This window comes from Babylonia areolata, chromosome 9 (assembly GCF_041734735.1).
Source record: "Babylonia areolata isolate BAREFJ2019XMU chromosome 9, ASM4173473v1, whole genome shotgun sequence".
NCBI lineage: Eukaryota > Metazoa > Mollusca > Gastropoda > Neogastropoda > Buccinidae > Babylonia > Babylonia areolata.
The window spans coordinates 48451352-48458447 of NC_134884.1; the positions used below are offsets into that span (position 1 = coordinate 48451352).

General features: G+C 40.1%; 1 protein-coding gene across 3 annotated transcripts in view; it reads right to left on the bottom strand.

Annotated features, from left to right (window-relative positions):
• LOC143285555 (uncharacterized) overlaps nt 1-1250 on the bottom strand; it is a 21522-nt gene extending 20272 nt beyond the window's left edge. The window contains exon 1 of one of the 3 annotated variants that reach the window (XM_076592938.1): nt 1159-1250. The gene's annotated coding sequence lies outside the window, so the exon portion shown is untranslated. Of the gene's footprint in view, nt 1-757; nt 1126-1158 lie in introns of those variants that run through there. The other 2 variants (XM_076592937.1, XM_076592939.1) reach the window with 2 other exon arrangements.
• Between the last annotated feature and the right edge of the window lie 5846 nt (nt 1251-7096).

The following is a 7096-nucleotide window of genomic DNA, read 5'->3' on the forward strand; positions in this document are numbered from 1 at the left end:
CACTTATTGTTGTACACTTTGCCAATTACCAGTAATGGGCATAAGTTTACCCAACGCTGATAATGTACAGGCGATTTTGCTCATGAAAACATGTCATGGGCAAAAAATGTTGCACATTACTGGTACTGCACAAATTACTGCTATTGATCACAACATACATTATACATGCATACGTATGCATACATACGTATGCATACATACGTATACATACATATGTATACATACAAACACTAATTATGTGATGGTTGTCTCTCTCAACTCCCTACAATTGTACAAAACAAAACTTGAGAAACTTTCAAAAGACTCCAAGAGGCAAAGAAAGCCAAAAGAATGAAACAGAAATTATAGAAAACTTGCAGATATTAACATCATTCCCTGAGATCGCTCCACACTTAACTGAATATCTTAGTTGTATACTTTACATAAAAAGTGGTTAATAGCAGTTTCCATGGATTAATATCCTGGCAAACTTGCCACCAAATACTTTTTTTAAAGTTTGTGTTCATTGCAGAGATGAAAGAGTTGGAAAAAGGCATGACATGACATTTCAGGCTGGCCTTCTTCTTCCTTGTCAATGACCGTAAAAGAAAGAAGCGGGTCTAGTTGTGTCTGTTTTGTTTTTTTAACTTAAACAATGTTCATTAAAAAATCATTTCACCGCGTATTTTTTTCTGAGAGATGATCGTTCAGCTCACTAGTTACCACAACATTTGATAGGATTTATTATTTCAACACAAATAACAGATGCAAAGCTTACCTTTGTGAATCCTGTTTGCGACTTTGTTGTCGGATAAATCGGTTAAATCTTAAAATACTCTGCTGGAAATGTGCTACAGGCTAATTTTAGTGATAACATTTCGACGTCAATCTCAAACTCCTCAAAATTTCCAACTTATGGCATGTTCCTACCAATTCAATCTCTTTACAAAAGTAATTGAATTCCAAACTTGGCATGATTCATTCCTCACCTATTCGCTCAAGTGTTGTGCGACGATACCATGATACGAAACCATGGAGTTATGTGTACAACTGACATGATAAGTCTGCGAAGTTGTTTTGAGATTTCCTCTTAAAACGAAAAGAAACACATGGTAAAATAAATAAAAACTGGAACAAAATTAACTACTGTTGTTGTCCATACAAGCTTTGTAATACTACCTGTGGAATGGTTTGACGGAAAAAATAATAACAAAAACACAAGCGGATATTATCTCCGTCTGCTAAAAACCTTTGCAAAATGGCGTTTCCTCGGTGGTTCCCCTTTACCCGGAAGATGAATTATAATGCACGCTTTACCAAACTGAATCACACTAAACCGGTTCCGGTTTCATCATTGAACGACAAAACTTCTGTCGTTTTGTTTGTTTAGATTTCATCCTTGAATTAAGAGGCTTCTGTGTCGGTATTATCATTGTGTATTGTCCCATGTAAATATGATATTGTCTTCAGTATGTCATTCCACGTGATGGATACAGCACCAAAGGGAACCTACACGTTACCGCGTAGGAGAAAAGTCCAACATAGTGTACCTGGTCCTCACCAACAGAGAAGATAATTTATGATCAATGAAATTACTACAACAGCTGGACTTGGAAAGAGTGACCATTTCTCATTGATCATTAGGCTAACCAGCGCAAGTACCAACCCACCGAAAGTTAAACATCTTAACTGTGCAAAAACAGATTTCACTGCACTGAAGGCTTAACTGGCAAAAACTAAACTGGAGAGAGAAACTAGATAGGCTAACAGTTAACAACATGTGGCAGATGATCAAAGCAGCAATTGACTGGAAAAGGCAACTCATTGGTCTTTCACAACAGGACGCAGAGGTAAAAGCTGGATGGACAAAGGCACTCTTAGCTCAGTTCGGAAAAAGCACCAACTGTTCAGGAGGTGGAAAGAAACCAGTGACGGTCAAGTCTGTGTGGAATACATCAAAGCCAGGAATAAAGCTAGAATGGAATGCAGAAAGGCACAAAGGAACATGGAAGCCAAAGTCGCTAAAGAAGCAAAGAGAACCCAAAGACCTTCTGGAACTTTGTAAGGTCAAAAACAAAGACACCCAAAGACCTTCTGGAACTTTGTAAGGTCAAAACCAAAGACACCCGAAGACCTTCTGGAGCTTTGTAAGGTCAAAAACAAAGACACCCAAAGACCTTCTGGAGCTTTGTAAGGTCAAAAACAAAGACACCCAAAGACCTTCTGGAACTTTGTAAGGTCAAAAACAAAGACACCCAAAGACCTTCTGGAACTTTGTAAGGTCAAAAACAAAGACACCCAAACACCTTCTGGAAATTTGTAAGGTCAAAAACAAAGACACCCAAAGACCTTCTGGAATTTTGTAAGGTCAAAAACAAAGACACCCAAAGACCTTCTGGACATTTGTAAGGTCAAAAACAAAGACACCCAAAGACCTTCTGGAGCTTTGTAAGGTCAAAAACAAAGACACGGACTGGGGTAGCAGACCTAAAGGGGAACAACGGTACCAAGACAAGAACTGACAAAGAAAAAGCAGAATTGCTGAACCAGTTCTTCCAAAGTGTTTTCACCATAGAAGATGAAGGACAACTGCCAGACTGGCCAGAGTATACATTTGACAAAAAACTTGAAAATTTTCAGATATCAATAGAAGAAGTCAGAAAATACTGGCTGGTCTACACACAGGCAAAGCACCAGGACCGGATGGACTGCCGCCTACCATCTTAGCTAAAGCAGCAGACGAACTAGCGGAACCTCTTGCACATCTCTTTTGAGAGTCTAGACAGTGGGCAAATCCCAGACGAATGGAAATGTACATTTATAACACCAACCTTTAAGAAAGGGAGCAAACTACAAGCTAGCAACTATTGTCCAGTTAGCCTCACTTGCATTGTCTGCAAAATAATGGAGAAACTAGTCTGAGAACAAATCATGGAGCACCTACTACGCAACCCACTGATCAGCAGAGAACAACATGGGTTTGTACCTGGCTGTTCCTGTATAACAGTTACTGGAAGTCATGGGCGACTGGACCAAAATCTTAGATGATGGTGGCAGTGTAGATATCATCTACATGGATCACCAGAAGGCCTTCGACTCAGTACCTCATCGCAGACTGCTGACAAAAGTAGCAGCTCTTGGAATCCGGGGCAAAGTATTGGACTGGATCTCTGATTTCCTGACTGGCAGACACCAACAAGTAGTGATCAATGGAACACATTCATCAGAAGTTGACGTGACCAATGGAATACCTCAAGGCAGCGTTCTTGGTCCCATCCTTTTCATCATTTTCATCAGCGATCTCCCTAGACACGTGAAAAGCAGCGAGAAGATGTTCACTGATGACACAAAGCTCTATGCCAGGACCGACACTGACCAAGGCCCTCAAGACCTACAGGATGATCAGGACCAACTTCAGAACTGGACAAACAAATGGCAACTCAGTTTCCATCCACAGAAATGCTGTGTCCTCAAGCTGGAAGAAAAAGCATCCGATGCGGAATACAACATGAAAGCCAGCGACAAAGAAGGAAGTGAGACACAGTTTATCCTGGCAGAAAGTGAGGTTGAGAAGGACCTAGGAGTATTCATTGATAATGGACTATCCTTCTGGGAACAGATCGCACAGTCTACAGCAAAAGCAAACAGAATTCTTGGCATGATGCAAAGATCCTTTGACCACCTGACACAACAGACCTTTGTACAGTTATACAAGGCTCTTGTCTGACCACTATTGGAATATAGTCATTGTGCCGGTCTGGCAGCCACAGCAGAAAACATTGTGCAGCGAAGTAGAGGATGTGCAACGCCAAGCAACAAAGCTGCTGTCATCCCTGAGGGATAAACCATATCTGGAGAGACTGAAAACTCTGAGACTGCCAAGCCTAGAACATTGACGCCACCGAGGAGATATGATAGAGGTGTATTAGTATCTCCAGGGTTGCTACGAAGTCGAACGGCCAAAATTCGAGCTTGCCTGCGGAAGAGACCTACGAGGGCACAGCCTCAAGCTCCAGAAAAACCGACACAGGCTCAACATTGGAGGAATTTTTTTTTCAAACAGAGTTGTTTCCCTTTGAAACAGTTTGCCCAACAGCGTTGTAACTGCACCTTCCATCAACTCTTTTAAAAATCGACTCAATTGCCACTGGAAAGATTTGCCCACTTTGTACTCACCAAATTGTTATTAGGTGGTTTTTGACTATAACTATTGCCCCATACGCCAGCCACGCATGCTGCAAAGTATATAGTTAACATCTACAGAATGATGAACAGGCCATTTAACAGGGCCTCAAACATCGTACAAGTCAAGTCTTAAGGTGTGGACTCTGCATGTGTGTGTTTGCGACACAGTGTCGTGATCGAAACAGCAATGCAGAAGTCGTTATTTCCAGTTTCATTTTCATCAAGTCTCAAAGCTTGCGGACTGGTATCATGTCATATCATCTGATATCAATGACTGGGCTTTTAGGCTTTATCAGCCATTTGCCTGAAAAATAGGTGGCTCTAAAAAAAATATGTATACTGTTTATGAGTGTGCAGTTACTTATGGTTTGCTCCCAATGGAGGAATTTATTATTTGACAGCCATAATCCTTCTGTGCGGATTTCCTCAAGCGATTAGGTAGTGAAACTGTAAACACTGGGATGTAAACACTGTTCATTCTGCAGTGTTATTTGTCTATAAGGCCTTATGTGTTGTTATTTTTGTTTGGGTCTTTTTTTTTCTTTTTCTTTTTCTTTTTTGTTGTTGTCTGTTTGGCTTTAAAGTGGTTTTTTTTCATACTTTTTTGTGTTTGTATTTCTTTTTATCACAACAGATTTCTCTGTGCGAAATTCGGGCTGCTCTCCCCACGGACAGCACGTCGCTACACTACAGTGCCACCCCTTTCTTTTTCTTTTTCCTGCGTGCCTTTTTTTTTTTTTTCCTATCAAAGTGGATTTTTCTACAGAATTTTGCCAGGAACAACCCTTTTGTTGCCATAGGTTCTTTTACATGCACTAAGTGCATGCTGCACATGGGACCTCAGTTTATCATCTCATCCAAAGGACTAGCGTCCAGACCACCACTCAAGGTCTAATGGAGGGGGAGAAAATATCGGCGGCTGAGCCTTGCTTCGAACAAGCACGCTCAGATTCTCTCACTTCTAAGACGGACGCGTTACCTCTAGGCCATCACTCCACATCATTTCTGATTGTTTTTAATCTGGGGATGATAAATTAAGCAGAAGAGCTGATGTGCTCAGCACAGCCTAGTCTTATTTGCCCTAAGGAGCTAAATGGTTAAGATAATGTGTCATTAACTGTTTGCCCTAAGGAGCTAAATGGTTAAGATAATGTGTCATGAACTGTTTGCCCTGAGGAGCTAAATGGTTAAGATAATGTGTCATGAACTGTTTGCCCTGAGGAGCTAAATGGTTAAGATAATGTGTCATTAACTGTTTGCCCTGAGGAGCTAAATGGTTAAGATAATGTGTCATGAACTGTTTGCCCTGAGGAGCTAAATGGTTAAGATAATGTGTCATTAACTGTTTGCCCCAAGGAGCTAAATGGTTAAGATAATGTGTCATTAACTGTTTGCCCTGAGGAGCTAAATGGTTAAGATAATGTGTCATTAACTGTTTGCCCTGAGGAGCTAAATGGTTAAGATAATGTGTCATTAACTGTTTGCCCTAAGGAACTAAATGGTTAAGATAATGTGTCATTAACTGTTTGCCCTAAGGAGCTAAATGGTTAAGATAATGTGTCATGAACTGTTTGCCCTAAGGAGCTAAATGGTTAAGATAATGTGTCATTAACTGTTTGCCCTAAGGAGCTAAATGGTTAAGATAATGTGTCATGAACTGTTTGCCCTAAGGAGCTAAATGGTTAAGATAGTGTCATTAACTGTTTGCCCTAAGGAGCTAAATGGTTAAGATAATGTGTCATTAACTGTTTGCCCTGAGGAGCTAAATGGTTAAGATAATGTGTCATTGACTGTTTGCCCTAAGGAGCTAAATGGTTAAGATAATGTGTCATGAACTGTTTGCCCTAAGGAACTAAATGGTTAAGATAATGTGTCATTGACTGTTTGCCCTAAGGAGCTAAATGGTTAAGATAATGTGTCATTAACTGTTTGCCCTGAGGAGCTAAATGGTTAAGATAATGTGTCATTGACTGTTTGTCCTAAGGAGCTAAATGGTTAAGATAATGTGTCATGAACTGTTTGCCCTAAGGAACTAAATGGTTAAGATAATGTGTCATTGACTGTTTGCCCTAAGGAGCTAAATGGTTAAGATAATGTGTCATTAACTGTTTGCCCTAAGGAGCTAAATGGTTAAGATAATGTGTCATTGACTGTTTGCCCTAAGGAGCCAAATGGTTGAGATAATGTGTCATTAACTGTTTGCCCTAAGGAGCTAAATGGTTAAGATAATGTGTCATTGACTGTTTGCCCTAAGGAGCTAAATGGTTAAGATAATGTGTCATTGACTGTTTGTCCTAAGGAGCTAAATGGTTAAGATAATGTGTCATTAACTGCCCTAAGGAGCTAAATGGTTAAGATAATGTGTCATTAACTGTTTGCCCTAAGGAGCTAAATGGTTAAGATAATGTGTCATTAACTGTTTGCCCTAAGGAGCAAAATGGTTAAGATAATGTGTCATTGACTGTATCTTGTAGGTTTAGGTGTGTGTGTGTGATGTTTCCTTACATTTGGGATCGATTTCAGGCAGTTCATGTCTGAACCCCATACAACCATCTGTTGTGACATTGACCTTTAACACCTGACCTTAAATCTGAATAATAATCACCATCATGAATAGTCACTGTACCAAGTTTGATGAAAATTGAATATCAGACACAAGCTAAAGGGATTTATTTTCCTGCTTAAGTGCTTTGCATGCAATTACCTTCACCTTTGACCTTTCACCCTGCTTATCTCATCATCAGGAAGGGAAGGTCTTTTGTATGCCTACCATCCTACCAAGTTCGCTTCCAAAACTACTTGTGTTTGTTTCAAAGATTCCAGCGTTCAAGTTTACCATGGACACACACATATGCACATGCATACACACACACTCACACACACACATTCACTGATTGAGGATGGGGTGATTACATAGATCCTCAGGTGATTA